The sequence below is a fragment of the Anomalospiza imberbis genome, chromosome 3, assembly GCF_031753505.1.
Source record: "Anomalospiza imberbis isolate Cuckoo-Finch-1a 21T00152 chromosome 3, ASM3175350v1, whole genome shotgun sequence".
NCBI lineage: Eukaryota > Metazoa > Chordata > Aves > Passeriformes > Viduidae > Anomalospiza > Anomalospiza imberbis.
Window position 1 is genome coordinate 47,294,320 of NC_089683.1, and position 27,278 is coordinate 47,321,597.

A 27,278-nucleotide genomic window follows, 5' to 3' on the forward strand; every position below is an offset into this window, starting at 1 on the left:
TCAGTCTCTACAGGTTGGTTTGCTCTGGGTCTGCTATGTTTACACCTTTTAATCCCTTTGGTGAAGTCACTCTAACTGTTCATATCACATTTGAGATATTGCAGATAATTCATGCTGTGCAACAGCAGAGGAGAGCATGTTTATAAATATTTCCTCTTTATTAAAAGGTGCTTCAGCAAATGTTCATCATACAGCCTGACTTCTGGGATCCTTCTTAAAAGCAGTTCCATTCTGCAAACCATGTTCTCTCTTGTGTACTACAGATCTTTTAAGATACATCCAGAATTCAGCAAAGTGAAAAGATTTCCAAGAAAGGATGCCAATATATAAAAGAGGAGAGAAAGTGAGGACAACTAAACATAAATGCTTGAGGTCAAGGGTCACATTTGCAGAGTTAGGCCACTCAATGTAATAACTTGACTATAGATTTTATTTTTAGGATTTGATTTGTTTCAGGAAAGAATTCTTTTTTTATTGTATTTGGATGGTCTAAGGATTACTTGCAAGTTTCTCTAAGACCAGAAAGGGAATAAAAGAAGCCACAGCCAGTGTTTTGTGGATGAATTTCTAAACATCTCTTGTGATTGTAGCTTGACTCAACAATTTACTTGAAGAGTCATGGCTAGGCAAGATACAGTTTTTATTGATGCAGGAAATTCCCTACTCTCTTGTCAAAGAAAGAGTTACATGCTATTGTTCCCTGTAATAGCAGCATGAACACACAAGAAACAGAAAATAACATGGAAAATACACCTTCATTCTAGCATTCATTTTTCTAGGCTGTGGTCTGAAATTGAATTTGTAATTGTATCATTACTGCAAAACTTCCATTTGGGAAGCTTTTTACTGGTGAGCTACTAAAGCAACACTGTGGAGCTGCTTCAAGTGGAAAACAAGGTCTGATCTATTGTCCTATGACTGTTCAGCTTATTCTGTGATTCTGTGTGACTATGGTCAAAATTTTCAGTGCAGTGCTTGAACTTATGTCCCAGGTTCACTCATCAGAGTGTGAACATGCTAAGGCCACTGTCTCCTTAGAAAAGGTGGAAATTCTTCATAGGCTACAGCTAGACCTGAGAAAATATATAAAAGGTAAAACATTTACAATTTTCTCTTTTCTAGTTTCTCTGGAAAATGTCTTACAGGAAGATCAAGGTTCTCATTTTGATCTAGGTTCTCTTTTTCAGGAGGAGAAATGATGTCTGATGTGTCTTGCTTGTCACAAGTAGACTGAAAGAGTCTAAAGCTTTGAAAAATCTCTCAGTCTATGGCCTGACTTCTTGCAGGTTGTAAGCATTTGTTTCTTCTAGTTCATTGTCAAAATGTTTCTCATGATGCACAATTCTTTTCTAAGCTGGGCTGTGTTGATGACAGTTATAAAGGGAGCTGCTCTAAATGACAGGTCTGTCAGTCTCTGAACTTGGCTGGCTCAGAGATGGTGGCAGAGAATTGCTCTGCATTGGCTTCTGCAGCCCAAGGACACATCAGCTCTGCTCTTCTGACTGTCTCTTACCACCTTGTGCACAATGGCTGAAGTCATGAATCTGGCTAACCAGAGGTCCCAGGTGACTGGATGCTCACCTACAAGCAGGGTATGAAGGAGGATCTGGGCAACTACAGACCTGTCAGCCTGACCTCAGTGCTGGGGAAGGTCATGGAGCAGATTATCCTGAGTGCCATCATGTGTAAAACGACCAGGGGATCAGGCTCAGCCAGCATGGGTTTGTGAAAGGCAGGTTCTGTTTGACAAACCTGATTTCCTTCTGTGACAGGGTGACTCAGTGGATGAGGGAAAGGCTGTGGATGGATGTAGATTGCAGGACCAGAGCAGTAATGGTCTCCCTGTACTTGGTGCTGGTGAGGCTGCAGCTGAAATCCTGTGTCCAGTTTTGGGCCCCTCACTACAGAAAAGACATTGAGGTGATGGAGTGAGTTCAGAGAAGGGCAACAAAACTGGAGCACAAGTCTTACAAGGAATGGAGTTATTTACCTGGGAGAAAAGGTGGCTCAAGACCCAAAGTGGGTTGTAGTGAGGTGGGGATCAATCTTTTCTCCCAAATAGCAAGAGATATGACAAGAAGAAATGGCCTTAAAATGTGCTAGAGGAGGTTTAGATTGGATATTAGGAAAAATTTCTTCACCAAAAGTGTTGTCAGGCATTGGAACAGGCTCCCCAAGGAAGTGGTGCAGTCACCAGTCCTGGAGGCCTTTAAAAGATGTGTAGATGTGGTGAACCTGGCAGTGCTGGGCTAATGGCTAGATTCGAAGCCCTTACAGACCTTTTCCAACTTCAGCTACTCTGTGGTTCCATAAATACTCCTCTGGCCCCAAATCCAGATCTCTCTGTCATGGACAGGAGCCACTAGCCGACGACCCTTGCCCTCCAGAGGGCAGAGGTGAGGTATCCTGTAAACACTTCTTAAATCCCCAGCAGAACTGAAAGCATCATACTGAGGCACTCCACAGATCAAAACTGGTGGTTTTGGCTTCAGCTGATGTAGTTGGTGGCTTGGACTGGATGGTCCTCAAGCACTTTCTTAGTCATCAGTGGAATTTGGCAAATCTCTAATGAAGTGATATTTGCTTCTAAAGTGTAATTAAAATGGCATTGGTAAATAAATCTGTACCTCTCTAAAGCTTTTCTATTTATATATATTTTAGGAAATACATCTATATCCTCCTCTCTGTATATGTTTATTTCAATTACTAAAATACTCATTGTGACCATGACTGATAGATATGTCACTACTGTTCCAGATAAAATAATGGAATATATCAGTGGTTCAGCTGTTTGTTTATATTGTATGTGGGTGACATCAGTGGTTTTGAATAAGTCTCCTGCAGTTACCATAGAAACAGGATTTCCTCAAGTAGCACAGCAGAGTGGTGTGATGTTGAGTGGGGAGTTCTAACATTTAATTTTTAAATTAAACTGTACAGATAACCAGTAGGGAACAGTGCAACCTCCAATTTAAAATTAAAATGAGCTCTGTTGTTTTTCTGTGTTGAATGTCACCTCCATGATACCTGACCTAGCAGGTAGCAAGACATTATGAATTCTCAGTCTGCAAAGATGCAAGCTGACAAATATTTTTCATACGTGCAAAGCAACCTATAGATAGATACCTGTGAAAAAGGGACCAGCTTCCCACACAGCAGTACACTAGCACTGCACACTTTGATATGGGCTTATTTCCATAAAAAATAATGTTTTGTGTGTTAGTAACCAAATATTTTCAGTTAATTATAAAATGTTGCCTGAAGATCAATATGAAGTATTTCTAGAACCTGATGTTAAGGCATATTTCATGTGAATGACAATGACTTTCAGGGCAAATGGGAGCTGCTTAGTGGATCACCATGGTAACTGCACTGATAGTATATGCTTGACTACAGTATTAGTTTTTTACAATCTGATCTATGGCCTGCTTTGAAGAATCATTGCATAATCATTTATTCTTTTAATGAGGAAATAAAATTGATTGGTTCTGCAACTCACTTCTCCAACACAGTACCAGGGTTTTGCACTGTGTCAGAGAAATTACTAAAACCAGAGTTCTTCATCTGAATTCAAAATCTCAATGAATTGAAAAGCAAATGTCACAGCAAAGTTTTTCTATCTCCTCAGTTCTAGTGAGTCTGTGTTCCTTTAATCACATTACTATCAGATGTGAACAGCAGGAGAACCAATCTGGAGAGAATTACAGCATACATAACTACTATTTTTTTCCCTTTCCCCAGATCTATCCATTTTACCCTGCAATGAGAATTCTTGACCATTGAATCCAGGTCTTTATCCTTATGATCTTATTCCTACCAATACCTGTAATATGCATTGTCCATGTTTGTTTACTTCTGGGACTAATACATCCTCATCCCTGTATGCTTTATGCATCCTATACCTGTCTGCATAAGGGGACAGCACACAATTTTCTGTCCCAGAATAAATGCAGGTGTGGACTTATGGCTAAGTGGTGTTTTGAGGTTTTTCCTCTATGACACAACAGTAGAAAAAATGGTTTCTCAGGTATAGACTCACATTTGAATGCAAAATCACCTCTGAATCACGAAAAAAACATCAGGGTGTCAATAGCCATGAAATGAAAATTCAGTCCTGCTGAAACAGTTCAGTGTTTTTAGAAAACACAGTGGGTGGAAGACAAACTGTATGTTAAATAGGAAAGCCTAAGCATAATGCAAGCGCTGCGTTATGTGGATACCGTTCTTCAGTTCAGCTGCTCTGCTCAAGAAGAGCTTGCTGGTTAGAAGATTAATCCAACCATGAGGAGGAACCCTTTAATTCAAAAGTTTCGTGAACCATACTGTTTGTTTCTGTGAGCCGTTCTGTGGTGAGGAAAAACCAAGACACCCATCTGATTTTTACATAATTGCATATCCCCCTTAAAAGCATATGCTTGCAATCAATCATTCCTCTCATTTGAAATCCCTAAGGAAATAGCAAGTTGCTGTCACTTATGAGCAACTTGGCTTTGCAATATATCACATGACTTAAGCTCCCACACAATGCAGATTCCTGCCCCGGGGAAGTAAATAACCCTGGCAGGCTGTGGGCAGGCTGGTGGCTGGGGAGCAGCTCTCTGGGATGTACTGGTGCCCTGGAGCATCACGAGCCATGCAGGAACCAGCAGATAGGAGGTGGCAGGAGCACGGTCCATCCATATAGGGGTGGGGTTATCCCCCTGTACTCCACACTTGAGAGACCATGGAGAGATACAGCGTCTGGGTTTGGGCTCCCCTCAATATAAGACACGGGCAAACTGGTGTGAGCTCATCAAGGGCTCCAAGCCAGATGGGACTGGCTCAGCCAGGGGCTCAGATGGCTCCAGAGGGGCTGGCAGCAGGCAGAAACCTAACTATGGGTAATGGAGATAATAAAATTTCCATAGGTCTCTGAGGGTGAAGCACATGCAAGGGATCATCCAAAGGGTCGTGTCTGGAGCTCAAGGGTCCCTTTTAGTTTGTTCTGTTTTTGCAGGAGAGTCCTGTTCTTGCATTTCTTCCCATGTGGATCTTAGATGTGCAATAGTGATTTTAACAGGTCTAAGAATAGTTGTAATTTTGGTAAATGTAAGAAAAACAATTTTATACAAGATTTCACATATTTCTCAGTTATTTTGACAGACCTAAAAGTACATAAAATTGTTCCTTTAAGGAATGAATTTTAATTCATTCTGTTACATGGAAAAGGAAAGTACATAAAATTCAGGTTTCCAGAATAAATAAAAATATAGGTACACAAACTGAAGTTTCCTCCTTTTAGTTTTTCAAGAGCACTTCTCTTGAATCAGAATTTTATTTCACCGACATACTATTTATCCTAGAGGGATAACACTGAAGTACCTACCATGCTCTTTAGTAGTAGTTGCTGAAAGAAATTGTACTAGTGCAGCCAGAACGCTGCTCCAGAAATACTTGCTTTTTTAAACCTTCTCTAACATATCTCTCTTGCCTTGTGCTGGGGACTGCAAACCCCATTCCAAGAGAAGGACAGGTGGCAGCTGTCATTAGAAATTGGGATCAGGTGAAGTCAGTGCAAGCTTCTTATTCACACTGTTACTTTCCTGTTGCTATCTTGCATATCCCATGACAAGTTTCAGCTGGGCTGTCTGGCTGTCTGCTGTCTTCACTTAATTCACAAATTACACCTCACCTGACCCAGCTGCCATTTATCTTTTTTTTTTTTTTTTTTTTTTTTTTTTTTTTTTTTTTTTTTTTTAACACATCTAGAGCAGATTTTACAGCTTCTCATATAGCCAGGGAGGAAAAAATATGTATTATGGTGAATTCAGTCCAGGGAAAAGACTCAGTGTAAATTTTAGTACAGACCTTTTACAGCTGAGCCTGCTAATCCAGTTGAGACCTCATAGGGAGCTTGTCATCAATAATGATTCAGAGAGAAGAAAGACACAGTGAGGGTACACCAGATGGGTGTGTCTTGTAGAGGTCAGCAAAGCCCAGGGTGGATCAGCAGGGGTGGAGGGGAAAAGGTGCCCTGGCAAGCAGGCAGGGTCAATTTTGTTGCACGGGCATTTCTGCCAGACCCCTTTGAAGGCCATCAAAAGATCACCAGTGGCCTCTGGAGCACACCCAATGTGTACATGAGGGTAAGAAGGACAAAGGAGTGAGTGACTCTCTGAACTGCTGACCCTTTGACCACTGTGCATATTTTGAGGCATTTCAAGAATTTCTTTGACTGATAATGAATGGAGTTATGAACAGTGTTCTGGCCAAAGTGGATGAACATAGTATTGTGTGTGAGTTGTAGGAAAGTCACAAATAAAAATGGTGCCAGACTTCTGAGAAATTTAAGGAAAAATGAGTTCTAAAAATAATTACTTCTGCAATTTTTGATGGTCTAACATATTTTAACAATATTCTTGGCAGACCAAAATATCTAATCATCTTTAGAACTCCTAGAAATATTAATTGTGCCTTCTAATTGTGTCTGAAATAATTCAATTATATAAAAAATGCAAGGAATGATAATGAAAATCTCAATTCTTGGGCAAGCAACAAAGAAACTACTATTATTGATCTATCAATAATCCGTGTTTTGTGCTGCTGTATTTTAAAATGTCAAATGTGTATGAATGACTCCATTTATATTGCAGAGCTTATCTATTTTAATCCCTCCAAACAAGTTTAAAACAAGTTTTTGATAATTTCAAATAATTCTCTATTTCATTATTCCTCTGCGACATTCAATTGCCCTTTCTTTAACCAAAGAAATTTAGAGCTGGTTTTGGTCACTGCCGGTGTTTACATGATTCTCTGATACTAATTTCTTTGCTGTAGGTAAAGGCAGAGATGACTGTGATTTCCATTTCATGGGGAAAAATTATTAATATATTTTTTAGTTATTACCATTAAATCTTGGGTTTTCAATGCTTGAGACAGAAAAAAAGAAATGCCTTTTTTGGCTTGAGCTATTAGAAATGCTTCAAGTCTCATAAATACTACAGCAGTAGATTTATTTTTAATTATTTATATCATGCACTATCATGTTGTACCTTATAATGGCTTTGCTTTGCTGCATTTTAGTAGATTAAAATATCTTCTGGCACTGAATGCTCCTGTAATATATGTCTCAACCAGACTAAGGTCTTTCTTTCTCATGCCTGAAGACATCTGCTTCCTCAGTTTCCTTCCCATAGGTAATGTATTTAGGGTTCATGTGATTTATTTAGTGTCAGGAGACAACTCTTTTACAAGTTCCTTATTCAAAGAATGAATTTTAATAAACGATACCTAAGATTGCAGAAGAACATTCATTGTAAGTGTCCTTTTTCAGACAACTATAGCTAGTACTGAAAAAACAGGATTCAGGAGTACTCAGATATGAAACATCTTTTTAAATTCTGTCAAAAAAAAATCTTAGAAAAGGGCTCGTCCAATAGGAGACTTCTACAGCTGATAAAGCACTTCCTGAAAATATTGGACTAGGAAATTTTTAAGTTAACAATTAAGATTGTCCAGTGAGGAAAAATACCAACAAGATGAGCCATTTAGACAAACAGATGAGATTAAATTAAAAATATTTTTTTTATCATGGGCTTTTGACAGCTGAAGCCTCAAACCTATAAAAATATATTCAGTGGAAAATTTCAGAAGGGAGAATGACTGCACAGTGGTTAGCTCCTAAACTGAAGAGGACTCGAAAGACAATAAGCAAATGACTATAACTAATTCAATCTACAGTTCTTTTGTTAATTTGTGAAAATACTATAATTTTGGGATTACTTTCAACATACATTGGTGGTTGTGCTATTTTTTTGGTTGAGGGTTTTTTTCATTTTGGGTGTGGTTTTTTTTTTTTTTTTTCCTTTTTTCTTTTTTTCCCAGAGTCAGAACCAGACTAGCCAACCAACCTTCTTAAAAAATTCCAGACATCTATTTTTCTCTCAGCTCTTGAGCAAATCTATGGGGACATGTTTTTCACATCAAACCCTGCATGAAATTCTGCATACAAGATGCAATGTAGTATGACAGATGTCCATGTGGACGATGCTAATGAAATGTGATTTTGTCATGAGCAGTAAAAACCTGGACATAACTGCAGTGCCAGAATAGATGCTGGTGTGCAGTAGATAATGTGAACAGATAAGCAGCTGAAGTGCAATATGGTAACAAAGAAGGGCAGCAAAACTTTGGTTTATGTAGGCAGAGGGATCTTATAATGGATTTGGGAACACTAAATCTGGGCTGAATATTTTTCCAGTCTGATCATTAAATATCAAGTCTAAATGAATAATTTCTTGTCTCTCTTTCAAAGAAAGAGAATATGTGCTTTATGACTGACTCAATCCTCCAATCTCAGATACCTATCTCTATGAAATAACTTATTGAAATATCAGTATTTCAAAACTAGAGAAGAGCAGAAAATTAGCAGACTTCATACCATTATCTGTCCAAAACTATAAAATCAAAATCAAATCCATGTTAGTCTTTGTGCATCTCCAGCATCAGGACTGAAATAGTTTGCTTTGCACTGTGACTCTGACTTCACATCCACATTTTGGAGAAGTTGCATTGTTCAGGTGTTCAGACATGAATATAATGACTTATGTTTTATATAGTTTCATTTAGCATCTGAAAGTATGACAATTTGTTATCTGTGCCCTTTTTTAACTAGCTAAGCAAGGACCGTGAATATGAGCATGAATACCTGGGTATCCCTTGTTTCTTCAGTGAATCTGTTTTCCACAAAGAGCTCTCAAGGTGGTCACTGAAGAACTTTGGTTGAGGACAGTCTTTTATTTACATAATTTTTCTGTTGCTGTTGAGTTTTCTCATAAACATTTTTTTCCCAGATGTTGTTTTTCATGCAGTTTTAGAGAAAATTTATACCAAGACAGGGATCCTGGATAACACAGAAATTATATTGACCTTTTATTCTAAAGGACATTCCAGTTTGTTTTTTTTTTTTCAACCTCTTTATTTTTTCTTTAAAGCGTGTGAAGTTTTGCAGTTTCTATTCTTCATTGTGTATTGCTGGCTGATTAATAAATAGAATTATTTCTTTATAAATATATATATATGTATATGACATATTAAATCATAACAAATTTTTAAAGTCCTCCAAGTACCTTTCTGAGCATTAGAAAAAGGTTTTTAATATTCCCAGACTAATGTGAGGCTAGTAGTTATGATTTTAAGCTGAAATATCATATCAATGGACACCTTAGTAGGTGTTGGGAGAGTGTTGAAGGAGCAAAGTGGAGGTAAGCTGTGGGTGGAGTCTGCCAACAATCAGCTTTAGGTGTCATCTTAATTATGTGCAATAGCTCAGTGAAAATTGGCACTGGTGTTAAAATGAGAAGAGACCTTAATAAGCAGAAAAATATATCACTTAATATTTCAAATTTTAATAATAACAGTAACTTGTTATTGTGAGAAAGATGCATCCTCATGCCATTCTAATTTACCCTAAAACTATCACTTTAAAATGTGCATGGTGGACCCCCATATATTTCATCATAAATGCTCAAATTTAGCGACAGTGTCAATCACTTGTTTGTCACTGGACTGATACTTCGTGCTCTTCGCTGCCTCTATATGATTTCGGATGAGCTGGAAACAGCACCAATGAAGGGAATGATGATAATGATTAAACAGAGTGCAGAGATAGGGCTATAGCAATGAACTGTAGCTGACCTGTAGCTAAACACAACTGTTGTACCCAATTTTCTCATGTCAGAAGAGAAATTACTAGCTGATTGATTACTAACTGGCTAAAAATGACTGACTGATTGAAAACATAGCCTGCTCTCAACACTGAATTTTAGCACTGTGGCACAAAAGGGCCATGGCTGGAACTGTAACTGCAAGAAGGGTTGGGACAAAGTAATACAGTCAGTGCAGATATATTTCAGCATTATTTTTTCAGCTGGGCTGGTAAGTCATCTGATTGTGCACATGTGGCAGTTTGACCAGATGTGACCACATTACTATACACAATTATGCCTCTGTTATTTTCAAAATTACATTGAGTTATCATTACATCATTTCTTTTGTAAATCCAATGTAGATATGCCTACAGATTGTTTATGACCCGTGTCATTGTATAGAATTTATGTGACAAAACACAGCCTGGACCTACATAGTTTTCTGCAGTATAATTACCAGTTGGCATAGCAGAACGAATGGTGGGAGGCCATCAAAAAGCTCATCCAAGCCTTCCACCCATCTGTCCACTTGGTGTTTGTGGAACATGCAATTTTTATATTTAATGATTGAACAGTTTTCTGTATATCGCATTTTTCAGATTTCCCAAGTAATGCTTGAATGCAGCATTTAGTTAATTTAATGTTAATTTCCCAATGTGTAACTTTGTCTAACTTAAAATGGTTAAAATAAAAGTAAGAAACACAAAGTAAAATATTTATTTGCTACTTCTTTTTCTCCTAATTTTCATTTGCACTGTCCTTCTCTAAAAGTATCTATGTTTTATATTTATATATATGGGTTTTTTTTCCATTAGGGAAAAGATTTCATTAAATATTTTTAAAAGAATCTTGCTCTATCTGCATTGATAATAATGTTGCTAAAGAAAAGTAAGTTTAGTGGTACTTTCAGGTACATTTTTTAGGGAAATTAATTTAATTAGCAACAGGTGACTTAAGAATTAACTACTAAGAGAAAAATGTACTTAAATTCTTAGATGTGGTAACTGAATGTGTTAAAATAGAGCACCATATATCAGTGTCTTTATCTTTCTCAATATATTTGCCATTAAATATTTTATGATCTGCAGTTGTATTTTCTCTCCTGCAAATACAAGATGCACAAACCCAGTGGATGCTGCAAATGTTACAAGTTACTTTGAAGTTGAAGTTTTTATTTTTCTTTTTTTTTTTTTTTTTCTTTTCTTTGGTTGGTTGGTTGGTTTTATTTTGTTAACCTCAGTGAATTAATAGTCCTATGCCTTGGAGATGGCTCTCTGATGTAAAGGGTATCACCAAAATACCTGACAGTTGCCTCTGAGCCCATTGTGTCTGAAGCAGGCATGAAACTTCTCTGCTCAGCCCACTTCCTCATAAAATATGTTTAACAGCAGTATATATAGGACACTCTCTGCTCCAAAAGTGAAGCTGCACCAGGCAGAAATCTCCCCACCTGCCCTGAGGGAGGCTGTCAGACACTGGCTCTGAGCACCCAGTCTGCCACTGCACCTGATCCTTAGTGTGTGGTGTCATCCTTTTATTATCTTTTTCACGTCTTCCTTGTGATCAATGGAATCTGGAATGTTTCTGATCCCTCTTTTTTCTCTGTTTCCTTGAAGTTTCTGATCCTATGTTTTCAAGATGCTGAAGGGAGACATTAGATCAGTGAAAAATTGAGCTGGGTGAGGCCATGATCGATCATCCATTCCATTCCCTATTTCAAGGTAAGATCAGCTATATGTAAGTCTTTCCTGATAGATGTCTCTCCAACTTGCTTAAAAAAAATGTCAATCTATGTATTTGCTTACTTTTGGAAAAGTTTTACTTTTAGAAAAGTAAAACTTTACATGTATAGGTGCAATAAATTAATCTTGCCCTGGTGGACACAGGAAATGGTTCCTTCCCTTCTGATTTGTACCCTACTTTGTAATCTTTGCTACTAGGGGTCCCTCAGTAATCTTAGGAAAAATCCTTCTCTTTTCAGTTGTGTATCTAGTAATCTTCCTAGACTTTGGACTCTTCCTTTTTTTCCACAGAGTCTCTTCTGCTCACTTATGCCTTCCTTGAACTGTGGTGCTCCAAACTGGGTGATGTACTTGAAAGAAATTCCTAATTCTGCATAGATTAGGACAAACTTTATATTCCTAATTAACTGTGATTCCAAGACTTTAATGTACTAATTGCCATTTGGTTGTCATTTACTAATTTTGTGTTTGCAGTTGATTAAATTTGTTTTCACTGAATTATTTTTACTTATATCCCCACAAAGGAAAATCTTTAGTAGAGTAGGCCCCAGCAACTGGAGCTGGCTGAGAATCCTGGTCAAGATCTGAAAGGTTTATAGCAATGATCTGGATTTCTCCATCACCAGTTCTTCCTGGAAAGCCATTACTTTGTGTCTGCATCTGCATGGTGACTTGCTGGCTTACAAAAGCCTGGCTGAACTTAAGCTAAAAGTGAGAGGTGAGCAGCTCATACACAGTGGCACCCACCAGCCAGCTGTGATATGAAATACCTACAAACAAACAGCATGAGGGCATCATCTTTATCTGCTGAACTGTACTGCATCGAAGGTAATCAAGGTCTCTGAACCAAAATGCTTGTCACAGGGGTAAAAGGGCAGCAAGAATTTAAACTCATTGCTTCTGAGGCCACAGGAGTCAAGTATTGGCCTTTTTTTCCCCCCACATATGCTTACTGTAGATTGTGGTGAATTTATACCTTTACTGGAATGGGAAAATGTATTTGTGTGCACACATGTGATCGCACACTTAAGAGAGCAGTTATTATTAGGCAGCATTCCTATGTGATCTATATAGGATAAAGATGGATTTGACATCATGCAGGCCTGTAAAATTAGCATGAAATGCATAAAATATGGATGCTTTATTTATAATGATCTCAGTAATTTTAAGCTAATAGGGGACTATGAAAAGGACAAAAAAACCCCCAAAGTTTTTTGCTGGGTGGGAAAATAGGATTACTTGGTGAAGTTTTCTGCTACAGTAAGTTGGAAAGAATTTTCACAGATAATTCTTTGGCTGAGATTTCCCGGCTGAGTTACAGACAGAAGGTGACATGTGCAGCTAGGATTTGCCTGTTTGTCTTAATATGAAAGCAGAGCTCCTCCCAAATTCCGCATGGCACTGCTGCAAGCGTCTGGGAATTATGCCTAGCTCTACTATTTTGGAAAAATAATTTTGTCCTAGTAGATGCACACTGGCTGTGCACTTTAAGTTTTCTTTACATCTGACCGATTGTTGAAGATTCTGCAATATTCAGTGTAATCAGAATCAAATGCTTAATTTGAGATTTGTATTGAAATTTGTAACAGAGATAAGTAACTCATGACTCAGGCATTCTTGATCAAATAAATCAGTAAAACAAAAAGTGGCTTGTCTCATTTTGTGAGCAAGCTCTTCTGGAGTTTAAAGGTTCTTTGTCTTATCTGACACTTCAACAAGGCGAATCATTTAGTGAATTAAAGAACGCATGCATTTCCCTTGCAGATTACTTTTAAGTAATGAAGTTAGTGTTTGAGCAAAACAATCAGCTTTACTTAATGGTGCTTTGAAACGAGGTCTCTAAGAAGAAGCTGAGTGATTTCTGCATGACTGCATTTCATGTCATCATCTGGTATGAAAAATGCATTATACTCTCACTTCCTTCCTCTCTAAGCAAACTCAATTTCCAACACCTGTGATTTGAATAAACTGTACACAGGCTCCTATAAAAAAATTCAACTGTAAAAAGGTTATGGATTTTTAAAACTGAATTTTGAAGTCTGATATACCCACATTACCCACAGGGAGCATGCAAGGCCAGCAAGCTGTAGGAAAGAAGTCTCTCTGTTCATGTAACGCAAGTAACATAGTGAGTAGAATTGCTGCTTTGTGAAGCAAGGCAATGAACCAGAGAGGCAAAGAAAGTGGTCCTAGGCAGGGCTAGCATCTTTCCCCAGCTGGAAGGAAGTCTGGTTGGGATATGTGGTCACAGCTTTGCTGTTGTTCTTAACCCCGGCTGGCAGTAGCTAAGCAGTTGTCTGCTCCAAGAGGGGGACCTATGGGTCACTCCTTTCAGTCATAAAGACAAAGCACTTGAAGTGCTTGCTTGGTTTGACCTTGAGCTGCCTGGTCTCTGAGTACTCTGTCACTCTCATATTAACTCACTTTTTCTCTCTTGTTTTTCTCATCTTTCACAAACATTTTCCCTGATATATTTCTTTGAGTGTGCACTAAACCACACATCATAAGGCTAACTTTTACTAAGCTATCAATATTGTACCTTTCAGGATTGGGGTTCTTAGTCTTTTTATGGGTATTTTAGGTATCAGAGTGCCAAAGTTTTGTGGAATGCCTAGTGTGCTGGTTTTTTTCATCATTGTATTTTGTCTGGTTATCTGATCATTTCTAAGTTCACTTTTTTGTTATTCTTTTAAATTTGTACAGTAATTCATGGTAATGATATGTATGAATCTTGGAGTGTTTTGAAAACTTGAGATCGTTGTCTTCTATCAGTGAGGAAAGAATTGATGGCTTGGTTTTACAGAACAATAAGCTAAGCCTTTAATTATCAACTGATTAAAATTAACATGCCCTTAACACCAATAAAATGCTGATTTAATTTTTTTAAAAATCCAGTTATGTGAATTGTGTGTAAATTATGGGAAGAGTGTGAAAGTGGTTTTAGTAATTTTAACAACTACCATACTGGCATCTCACAGTTATCATTAAAGAGTTTTTCTGATTTCCAGTAGTCTTCATTTTCATGTGAATATTTTAAACAAGAATCTCCAAAGTGTGCACAGAAATATTACTCTGTAGAGTAGATTGCCTAAAGTCAATTAAATGAACTAATAAAATAACACATGTCATTTCCAGATATGTTTTCTGCATTTTTGCTGCTTTCAGTATCAGTAAGTATTCATAATAGCAGCACCTGGTTCAGGAATATAAATAAGTTAATTCCAAAATATATGCTACCCATACTATTGTAATTCCTACTACGAAAATTTGATTTCGTATATCTTAGACTTGAATGTTTGGCATTATTTTTTATGTAGGTTTTTTTTATCTCATTGCTTGCATTCTGGCATTTTGAGACATTGTACATGGTTATCTTACCCACTGCACTTTAAGAAGAATGGCACATCTTTCTGATCTCCTTCTGTACTTGCCAACAATTATTCCTGCATACCTTGTAATTGCTTTACTACATACATGCAGTCAAGTTTCAGAAACCAAATGTCTTGTGACCTCAGGATCTTGTCATGCTCAAAACAGGCAATATATCTGAAATAATAGCAACAGGGTTGCATTCCCTTCAAATTTGAGTAGAAGTTGCTTGTTTTAAGATAAGAATATCTGTATGAAAAGAAGCAGCTCTCTTCTATTTGTGGATCAATTTTGTAGTTGTAACTCATGCTAGAATCAAGTGTTTATACACTGTTGCTTTGGAGGGATGCAGTGTTTTAAAATGAAGAGGAAGGAGAATTCTGGCAACAATTAATCAGTCAGTCTTGCTTTGCTAACCAGCAGAACACCAGAAATAACCATGCACTTATAACTACTTAGCAGATAATGAGGCAATAAATAAATCAATGAGCAATTCAACTAACTGGCCAACCAACCAGCAAGATCTGATTTGGCAAGCATTTCACAAGAGAGGATCATGATTAAAAATGATCTTGACAAATGGGAGGAATAATCAGAAATCAACAGTGGGTCAGAGAACAAAAAGCTGTTAGTAGTACAAGACTGATGAAGAAAAGCAAAACATTTTTTTTCATGTTTTGCTAAGAATCTATTTAAAAAGGTGAGGAAATCTATTATCCAAGATGATGCTTGATTGGGTACTGCTTCCTGGAATTGCTACCACTGCAGTTAGAAAGAATCTATAGACTAGTGGTGGGAATATGAAATTTGGGAAACAACTTGCAAGGACTAATTGAATGAATTAGATTTTTTTTTAATATCTAGGAAATAGGGGACTAAATAAAAAGTGAGAGATGTGGTAAAAATTTTATGCTGTGTAGGAAGTCATAATGAATACGGGAGTAGATGTATTTCTTCTGTTGATAGAACAAAAAGAAGTAGCTGTCCTCTAGAAAGATATAACTAAGGTTGCACCTGTAAGAGTTATGAAACTTCTTCAGAAGGTTATGGAGTTTCCTTCCTAGACAAACATCTGTCAGGGATACTTAGGGTTTATTTCATCTTGTCAGTGTGTGTCGGGATCTGATCCTGCAAGTTTGGCACCTCTTTGTTCTGTATGGTGCTGAAAAAGCTGTCAATTGCATAGGGAGAAGAGTACCAGCATTGTAATTCCATCAGACCTTGCAGCTAGTGGGGGGTGACTCTGAGAATTGGATGAATATCTATCTGGTTTATTTCTATTAAGAAAGAGCAGGGTCACCTTTATTTTTGTGTGAAATACCATATGCAATTTTAAAAGGATGTTCATTCATTCTGTTTTGACCTTATTGTGTGTGTTTACCAGATTCTCTTTTCTTCTTGTTCCTTTCCAAGTTTCTCTGAATTATGCTAATTAAGTGGAATAAAGATTTAGGCTGAAGGAATCTGAACAGAAGAATTAGTCTTATCCATTAGATAAAAACATTTTTTGTAAACTGTGACCAGTATCATAAATTTGAAATAAGTCTTCATTTATTTATGTGTCCAGGAAAAGCAAATGCAGATTGTTTTTTCAGAAGCAGATACTTTCCTGTTGAGTGGGGAGATCAAATCTTGTACATTAAATTCTGATTCACAGAAGATTTTTGATTATTTATCTTTAGCTGCTGTTTTCAAAATCAAAGTTCTAACTCAACATTACAGATGAACAAATGCTCCCATGTTTTTATCTGAGATTTCCTCACAGAAGTTTGGGTGTACTTCCAAGGTGTGTTGCATGAGGATATGCACACTTGTGCTATGTATGATACATTCTGAGTCTTTTGGATTTTCTGCCCTGACCAGAGGTACAGGTGCAGCAAATCTTGCACATCTGCAGCTATATATTACGTAAGTACTATGTGGTAACTAAAAAATGTAACCTAAGTTCACCTAATTTAACCTGACCTGAAACATACCACATTTGTTTCCTTGGGGCAAAGCATTAGCACTTACTATAAGTGATTAAATTTATCTAATAAATCATAGACACTCCTTTGGACATACCCTATGTACTGATATCATAGACAGAGGCAATGGGTGTACAGACAGATATCCTATACGGGTATCTATTTATTAGCATGTCTTATTACTGTTTTTTATGTAGTCATAGTTTGCTTTCTTAGGCCACTATAAATCCAGGCCTGTAGGTTATTTATGAGTCATAGTTGGAACTAATTCTCTATTATTTAAGAGAAACAGCAAAAGACACGAGCAAACATCATTTGAAATTGGTGTTCAAAATGTGCCAACAACCTGAGTGAGCTCACGGCTCTATAGCTGACCTACTGCCTGAGAGTACATTTAAGTTCTTAAACAGAAAATGAAAAGGATTTGGTCTTCAAACACATGTATGTTAGAAACTAGCCAAACAACACCCAGTGATGTTCTTTGCACAAACCACCCCCCCCAAACTTGTAAATTAGTCTACTTGGAAATGAAGGATGTTTCCCCTGTAGCCAATATACATGAGCTGCAGTATTGAGTGGCTTTCTGCTGTGATATGGTGAGATTATGTTTAGAAGCCTTTGCTTGCGAACAGGCATAGATGAATATTTCTGCCTATTAAAATTAGCAGTTTCCAGCATCCACTATACTAACTTGTGATCTCCAACTATTTGAAAATATGTGCATATCTTTAGCAACTCTTTCAACTTCCCTGCAACTTTGAGATGATTCTTAGTCAGTTTCAAATATGAAATACCAAAAGAGACTTTGTTGTCATTAATTAACATAAATACGTATACATCGCTCCAGGATGAGAAGCATTTTCCTTGTTTATTTGTCAAGTGAAAAAAAATGGATTGGGAGTAGAAGCAAAGAATAAGAGTTTTAAAAATAATGAGATGTCCTAGATTAGTGAAGTGTGAGAACTTTTTGCATTAAAAACTCTTGTCATTTCTTAAACACACATGATAGAAGGCACAGACAGTGCTTTGAATTCTTTTCCTTAGCAGTTGCAAATGTTCCTGAAAGAATTAAATCAAATAATTTGACAATGCATAGCTTTGAAATGATGACTTCTGTGCAAGACAGAATTAAATTAAGCTCTCCAGGTTTCATGCTGCACTGTAGACTCCATATTTCCAAACAGGAAGGCATGAAGATCCAACTGAAGCATAGACTAAAATGTATTAAAGAGAGAGAAGTTGACCCCCAGCATTGAATTTTGGATTGGCATGGGCAGGGGTGAGGGGACCTTCTTCCTGTTTATTATAAGTGACGAATAAATATTGGCAGTTTAAAATGATCATGCAGTTGCTAACTCTGAGGGTAGGTCATGCCAACATCCCTGAACCTGTGTGTGACTCTTTTATAGCAGAATGCTGTTCCAAGAACATAGAGAAAATAATAGTTAATAAATACATCCTCTGCACTCAGCTGGACTGCGCTCTGGAACATGAGTCTAAGGCATTCATTGTGGCTTCTTGATGAATTCTGCCATTAGCTTGAGTCAAAAAACAAGCACTGGGCAGATTCCTATGAATAAGTGATGAATAAGAAGAGAAGGAGACCAGTTCATCTGGCAGCTATAATATCATGGCCTGGCAATAGGGTAACAATATAAAAAATTATGGATGTGTGTTATTAGAAAATGGGACAGGAGAGAATAGAAATAAAATAAGAGATAATTATCTTAAAAGATAGAGACAACATTTATTTAAAGGGTCAGTTTAGGGGAAAATTATATAATTTATTTTTTTCCAAGTCTAAATTTCCTCCATTATTTGACATACAGCTGAGTTTTAAAAGCTTCAATTTCTTTTCTAAATGGTACCTTTCATGCATTTCAATACATCTGTAGGTTTGCAATGGAAATTAACACATTATTTGAAGCTTAGCTTTAGCACAGATGTCTGTCAATACTGCTTATCATCTGTCCAAATCTTTTTATACAAAGAAGATGGTGATTTTAATTGCTGCAGCTCATTAAGTTTGAACGAGACTGAATAAACTTCATATTTTAAAATATTGCCCAAAATAATGTGAACTTTAAAAATAATATGATGCTCTAATAAGACTAATATGACACATACAGATGTGTTAGAGAATTACTCTTTTCAGCAATTGTACAAAACCAGTGTATACCTATATTTGCTTTTCATATTTCTAATTTTCTACATATGTATTTCATTTTTGTCCTCTTCTAGAAAAAAAATGCTGCAATAGTTAAGGTTGTGTTTTTAATAAAAATCTACATTCAGGTAAAAAATTGGTTTTAATTTAACCATTGCTACACCCATTTTGTTATTACCTTCAGCATATTCAGGCCAGATTTTCTGTGTACAAGATTGTTTCAGAGAAATTCTTAACTGAATCGTAAAAGAAAGAGAAGTGATATGCAGTCATGGAAGACTTCTTAAAGTTTGATCTTTATCACCTTCAGTGGGAGATAAACTTCTTGGAGCAAAATTCAGTATTTCCAGATTATGAGGATGAGAAAATGTAATATTACCCATATGACTGAAAGTTTTTCATAAGTGAAGAAAAATTATAAAGACATTTGTTATACAGATAAGAACCTAACTGTGGTATTTTTCCATATTTGACATGTGATACAGAAAATTAACTGGACATAAATGGTTTATACAATTTTCTGTTAATTGTAAATGTTCCCTCCATGGCAGTGGGTATTAGAATACTTCTCAAAGTCCTTCCCACAGGTTTCCTCCTTCTTGGTTTAACTCTTCATGTTTTAAACAGTACCAGCAAATAAAAGACCTGGAGGGATCTCCATCTGCGGCAAGAGCTATGGCAATCACGTTAAAAGTGAGATATAAGTATTAAATTGAATATTGCTTGCTTTGGAGACACCCATCACCATCCAGAAAGCAACTGTCCATTCCATTTGGGAGATCTGACTTCTCACAGGAACATTAGTTATAAGGGATGCCAAGGAAGTTACAGGTCTCGCTTTAAACTCCTGCCACATCTTAAACGCAAATGGAGCCCAGTTTCTTTTTTGTGCTTCATGACTTTGGTAGGCTTTTGGACTGCTTGAGCCTAGGCAAATGAGGTTAGATGAAAATTGCCAGCAAGATCTGGGAAAGATGTCTAGTTAACTTCCAAAGTTGTTGAACTATATCTCACATTTTGCCACAACTTAAATCCTTATCCTTTCTTAAAATCTCACCAACCAGTAAAACCAAACCCCAAACCAATGCATTTTATATAACAAGATTTATAGAAAAGCATTTTAGTTTTCTTTCTTGAATGCTATTTTTGAGCGCAAAAACAAACCGAGGGTCAGATCATGTTTTAATTAGAAAAGCCTCAAACTGGAAGCCACATTTCTGATTTTCATGGCAGATGTATAATTTAGAGCAATCAATGAATAATACAAAAGGAAACTTTTCTCTTTGAGCTTGACAGGTTTTGCTAAATGATTAGTTTTCGGCAGGCTGAATTCTGCTCTGAAAAGAAAATTCAATCAACAATCATGTTGCCTATTGTTACTTAGCAAACGTTTTTTCACTTGTTTCCATCTTTCTTCATTCATGTGAAAAACTAATGGAAAAATTGCATACTCATAACCCAAATATGAATGATAATTTGCTGCATACAAAGTAAAAAAATAAAGAACAAGTTTCTTAAAATAAAGCAAGACCAGTCAGTTTAGAGGAACAGGATGAGGGGGGTAGTCAATACTGCAGGTTTAGAGAAGTCAGACACTAAACACTTTATTGTTTTTGTTTCTAACTCATGCAAGGTTGGATGCAGCTGTTAGCATTGAAGAGGGTATAAGGGCATGTGAGGCATCTCACCTTATATGACATAAATGAAATCTTTCTTGATCACTAACATTATTTGGTAACTCCAAATTAAAAGCTTTGTCACTTAAAGTACTTAATTTTAATTCCAGAGATGGTATATGGCAGCAGAGATGGTCTTTCAGTGTAACTGTTCATTCCTTTGCCTGAGTCTAGAACTATTTTCAAACTATTTTTTTTTCTGAATATCAAGGAAAAAGTGATAAATGTGCCTCCAAAATGTGTATTAGGTCTGAACAAACATGAAATTTAAGTCCAAATATACGTTAGGTATTCACAGGCTTAAATGACTTATGTTGGCCTAGTTTGTACTTAGTATGGCTCTCAGGACAGGATGGGATCTTCTCAGATTCATAGCCTTAACTTAGAGGGGGACAAAAACCTTTTGAGGATTAATGTAGTGTAGAGCTATGGATATAACAATGGTCTTATAAATAAGAGAGTTTTTTCCTTTCTGTTTTTTTACAGTTGTAAAGTAGGTGACAGATGTCTTCAGCAGATAGAAAAGAAATCTTAAATAGATGAGGATAAAGGTTTATACCAGGTCTTCTTTTACCCAAATCATTAGTGCCATCTCTAAATGGTTTTAAAAAAAAAGTCCAATAATTTAATGGGATTTTCTCTTGTAACTGCCCCTCCTCCAGCAGGTTTTGTGTCAGAGCTTCTAAAACCCTTTACTTAAAAAAAAAAAATAAAGTGAAAATCCCTTGCTCTTGTCAGTGGAACTTACTAGAATGAGAATTGTCACAAACAAAAGCATATTTTTACAGAGAGTGTCTAATGACGAAAGAAAATATGAATCTGGTAAATGAGATTTTTTTTTAACTTCAAGTAGTTTTTTCAGATTGCTTTAATGAAGAATACATTTCTTGAAGGCCTGGGGCACTGCCTAAACCCCTTGCTTGCTGAATATTTCCCATGTCTTTCTGATTTTTTACTCATGCATATTGCCTTGGAAACCCAAAAGGAGCTTTTACATTGCTATGGAAACAAATCAATATAACTATATTTACATTTTGTTTGTAGACCACATAGTGTAAAAGCCAAAACACATGCCTGCATGGATAGAACATGATATATAGCTGGGAGGGGTTTTGTTGTTTTCTTTTTAATTAAGAGAAATATTAGGTGATGCTGAAATAAGTGTCTGTTTTGTTCTGCTGCAGGGGATGAAGAAACCATTCCCACTTTCTGTCACGTGTTATTTTAATTCACAGCTTTTACAGTCAGTCTTTCAAGGATTATGACACTAATCTAAGATTAACACTGACTTTGGTTTTGTAAGTGCTTTAACTGGTATTTTACCAAACCTAAATTATATGCTCCTCTAAATGGCAAGAATGTAGTTATGTTTTCCTATAAACATTGGAGAATTACTGTCTTAATCTGACAGCTAGAAGAGCCTTTCAACCCACTAAACCACAAACCCATACTGCCACCTTCTTTGCTACCATATTACCTTTCCAGAACTGTTGGCAAAACATTTTACACTCTTGTTTGACTTATGAGAGGCTCACAAATCCTCTTCTGAGCTCTTCAAAGACCATATTCAAAGTAGAAAGCTTTAATTTCTGGTTAAACTATGCAAAAAATTACTACATATTTTTTCCTTTTATATTTTACTTTGATAATTTTCTCTGACTGGTCTCTCTGTAAAGTACTGAATAAACTATCACTGCTTTATTCTTCTCTATGTCTTTATATAAACCTTTGTATAATTGCAGAACTTGCAGTAGGACCTGGTTTTGATTTACATCAAATCTGCTTTATAATGAAGTGACATTTTGCTTTTGCACAATAGTTAGGACTTTTTGATTAGTGACCAAGTAAAATTTTGAATGCACATACACAAAAAAGTACATATGCACAATCTTTTCATTCCTATTTGAGGAACTTCACTGGTGTGGGAATATCAAACTAAAGTAGCAATAAATGGCTTTATCATGAATATGCAATTTAGCATGTATTTTGATTGGTTTAAAATGTACTCCTACTGAATGTCTTCAAATGTATAAAAAGTTTGAGTAGTCATAGGATTTTGCGCTATGGCTTCATTTCTGCACTTGCATCTATACAGGTGGATCCTAGCTCCTCTGTGATGCTCTACTGACTTGAAGAAACAAAGCAAGCAGTCATTGAGGCATGACATAAATTTCAGGGTCTGTTCACAGGAATTAAATGACATATGCAATACGCAACAGTTTTTGCATTTCCTCAACCTGAAACTCAATTTATATTAGCCTGCTTTAAACAAACTGGTTTAAGAGATAATATACAAAGCCAAGTCAGAGGATATTCTGCCAGCCTGAGCTAAGGCAGGATATTTTCTAATCAAACATTTTACCCATATCTATCTCTTTACATGGAAACTGTCAGGTTTCTCTGGCAGTCCTTTTTTCTGATTGTAGAAAAATATTCATTTGAAAGTGTTTTGACCCCTATACCATAACTTCTTGAACTGAAGCCAAGAGTGAAAGATAAGAAGAATATTGATGGGTATAGACATGAGTATTCAATTACAAGGATTTTCTACTTTTTCCTGTAATAGCCAGAAGCTAATATGAGTTGCATCTGGTGAGAATCTGTATATTCTCAAAACATTTGAGGAAAGAAGCACATGTTGGCAGATTTGAGATGTAGGGTCATTTCAGGAGTAAATAAAGTAGCAAGTGGTGAAGCAGATGGTACTTCCTACCCCATTAGGGTCCTGTTAGAGCCCACAAGTCATGAAAGAGATGAGTGTCTGTACCTGACATACCTGTAAAGCATACCTGTCCCAGAAGATTCTCCTTTGGAATCACAGGATGAAATATCCTCAAATTTGGGGAGACAAGGAGCAAAACTCCCTGAAAACCCTATAGCAAGGTTGCAGAAATGGAAGTCCATTACACAAGTCCACAGTAAGTTGCTGAAATTCTCATTCCTCCACTTTGAGCTCCTATTCCCATTTTACATCATCTAATTACTCTTTTTAATTAATGTTTTCAGAAGCACCAGACTTGATTACCCATAGAAAGACACAATTTTTTTTGTCTCTGGTATTTTCTGGAGCAAGGTTAAAGTGCATATAATCCATCTGAGTAAAGAAAGATGAAAATATTTCTAGTCTCCCATTCTATAAGCATGTGCCCCATTCAGAAAACTGAGTATCTCTATTGAAGTTGCTAACTGCTCACCTGGGCACTTTTCCAGAAGTAGGACATTTGATATTTATTCTGAATTCATGCTCTTGGAAGTGAGTGTAAGTTTATGCAACTCAAATCTAATTTAAAATCTTAAAGTGATATTAGTTTAATATTTATATTTAGCTTCCTCCATTTGGTTTTCCTGTGCGTTTTCTGTTCTCATAATGTTTCCTTAGTCTTTCAGGTTTATCTGTTCTCTTGTGCTCTTGCTGCTGGCTGTTAGTGGGAATGGAAAACAATTACTCAAAATATCCTTAACAGAGATCTATGATATCAAATGTCATTTGTTGGTCACAAAAACACAGGATATTTCCAGTGATTGTTAAAACTAAAGCACAGCACTGCTGGAAATATAAGGCACATCCTCCCAGATACTAAAATTCCTGTAATCAGATGAACTTAATTCAGTGATGGTGAGATGCTTAATGGTATTGAGTATTATCAGATAGACAAAGGGAGAGATGGAAAGAAGCCAACCATACTTTTAGGATTTGCCTTTTTATTTTTTTCTGATCTCTTGATTGCATATAATTTAACATTCAATCTTGCTTAATTTAATTTGTTCTCATTTGCTGTGTAGAGTGGTCTATTTTGTCTCCATTTAGCATATGATACTTCTCTTTCTCTGGGTAGTCTTTATTTATTGGATAGTTTGTTCTGTGATCTTCATCTCATTTAGTTTTCTTGTGAAGTGTGATTTGATAGCTAGGCCTACAAAGTCTTTGTTGATATGTTTATATTTGGTTGTTTTTTGTTTTTTTTTAACTCTCATTTCTCCCTATCTAAGGATTAGGGGATGGTGAAACATCTGATATTTGCCTTTTTCTAGCATCCAGGATTTCCTGACAGTGTTAACTTCTCTCCTTTAAATACCTAGGTAGGGTGAAGTTCAATTGCTCAGTCAGCTTGTAAAAGGTGTTGATATGAAGGAGAGAAAGATATGATCTTGCCTACTGAGTTTTCTAAAACTTGTGGGTCTTCCCAGGTGGGGTTTTGGTTTGGTCTGAGCTTGAGCACAGCCACACATGGAAAGCACACTCCTGTGTGTTACACATGCCAGTAAAAATGACCAGACTGTTAAAACTGCCAAAGGTCCTACTGCCTAGAGGAGGTTGGAGCAGTAATAAATCTTGCCAGTTGGCTTCCTGCAGGAAAGGTACAAATATTTCCACCTAAAAGTGAAGAGCACAACTCTTTATCATCAGTTTGTTTAAGAGAGAACAAAATGCCAAATGACTGAGCAAATCCATGCAGCCTTCTCTGATTGCTGTCAAAAGAGGAGTTTGAAACATGGCTTTGACATACATCCAAAGCAATGACTCCCTTCATGCTTTATGTGGAAGGTGACAATGCAGTGATAAATGTATTCTTTACAATGGAAAGAAAAATTTTTACCTCCTTCACTCTTTGGCTTTCTGTGCAGTGGAAAGGAAAAAACCCAAGAAATCAGAACATGAAATCTTTGGTGAAAGCCTGACTACCCTGTACTTAGCTATCAAAATATCAGAAAAACAATTTTAACAGTTGACAGAGAAAACTGTAAAAATTTTAGCAAATATTTAGAAAATAAAACTGCTCTTGCATCCAAAAGAACAGATGCTTCCTTCTGACAGAGGACAGTCTTTACAGGGGTTAGTTGAAAGCACTGATACAGTGACATATGCAACCCAAAATGAGCTGGAATAACACACACACACAAAAAATACAAGCAATAATATGAGAAAAGGACTATATAAGAAATAGAGATACTAGAAAATTAAAATCTAACAGAATAAAAAACCAATGATGTTTCATTGTATAATGCTAAACTTTGCATTAATTATAGTAGAAGTAAGATTTAAGAAGGATCTGTGATTTTCAAGATGACACTACATGTTCAAATAAAAAATATATTTTCCAATTACTTTCTTGTGCCTTGTTTTTACCCTGACACTAAATTTTTTGCATTTGAACTGTTTCTTCAGGTCAGAAGTGTATCCTAATTGATGTGGCATGGCAGAGTGTGGCTCATTTTTAGCACAGCTTGCAGGAGAACTGAACGACTTTGATCACTATTAATAGGAGTCCTACCCCCTATCTCTGCTCAGTGTGTGCTGAAGATTTGCCCCAATGTCAAGACATATTTGCAACACTGATAAAAGCCTTTGAGAAACAAGCAATGTTTTATGCAGGCTTGGAGGGCAAAGGTGGGGGTGGGTAGAAGAGGAAAGAAGCAATTTTCTGTTTGTAAAGGTCACATCTGATGTGGTTTTGAACTCTGTGGTGTTGTAGATAATCAGGTGAGACAACTGTCATGTCCACTGGTGATTCAGGCTGACCCTTGTCTGCTTAGGTTATAGGAACTGTGGGTCTGGCATAACCTCAATTTATTGGAGACCATATCAATGTCTGTCAGTATCTGAAAGGAGGGTGCCAAGAGGAGGGAGCCAGGCTCTGCTTGGTGGTGTCAAGCAATAGAAGAAGAGGCAATGGGCAGAAAATGATGCACAGGAAGTTCCACTTGAACATGAGGAAGAACTTTACTGTGCAGTGACTGTGTGTTAGAACATATTGCCCAGAGAAGCTGTGGAGTCTCCCTCATGGGAGATATAAAAACACTGTCTGAACACAATCCCGTGCCTTGTGGTCTGGGATGACCCTGCTTCATCTGGGAGGTTGAACCCTCTGTGGTCCTTTCCAACCTGATGCATTCTGTGATTCTGTGATTTTTTTCAATGAAGACCAAGGTAACTGGCATTTTATCTCTATATTCATCTCTTTTGACTGTTATTAAACAAAACCTAGAGACTGCAGTAGAGTAATTAATCTCATTTGTATTTTCATGGGGTTCACTGGTTCCCCATCCATTTTCCCTCCCTTATCTTGCATGTTTGTCTATACAGATATTATAGCTTGAATGGCATGTTGTCTTTTCTGATTTGTACTCTGACATGGAGAATTAAAACAAAGAAATTATCTCATCAGGAAACAAATTGCATGATCACTTTCGATATCCCTGGTCATCTATTCCTGTTTCCTACCAGACCCAAGGGCTTTGAATGAGTAACAGTAGGGAAGAACTAACATAGAACATGAATTTGACCATGATAAGAGAGCTTTGGGCCTTGAAGGTGTCTGAGAAAGGACTCAAGCTATTATGTTTTTGTAAGGAAAGGTGCTGAACTGGCATATTTGGTGGAAAATAAAAAAATGGACTGTGGCACAGAAACATTCCTACAGCACATCTGCCAGAGAAACTAACAGAATGTGGCAAGACATTGTTATTTTTATGTCAAAAGTACCTTTTAATTTGATAATTTGACCCCAAGTCTGTGTCTTGTCGTATGTCACTAAGAAATTTTCTGTACCTGAAACATTAATTGTGATTTGTGTGGATTATTTTTACTTTTTTTTTGGAAATCACTGAAGCATTATTTTATTCTTGTTTCTGTCAGAAATTATTACATTTGTCATATATTTAGTTTTGGA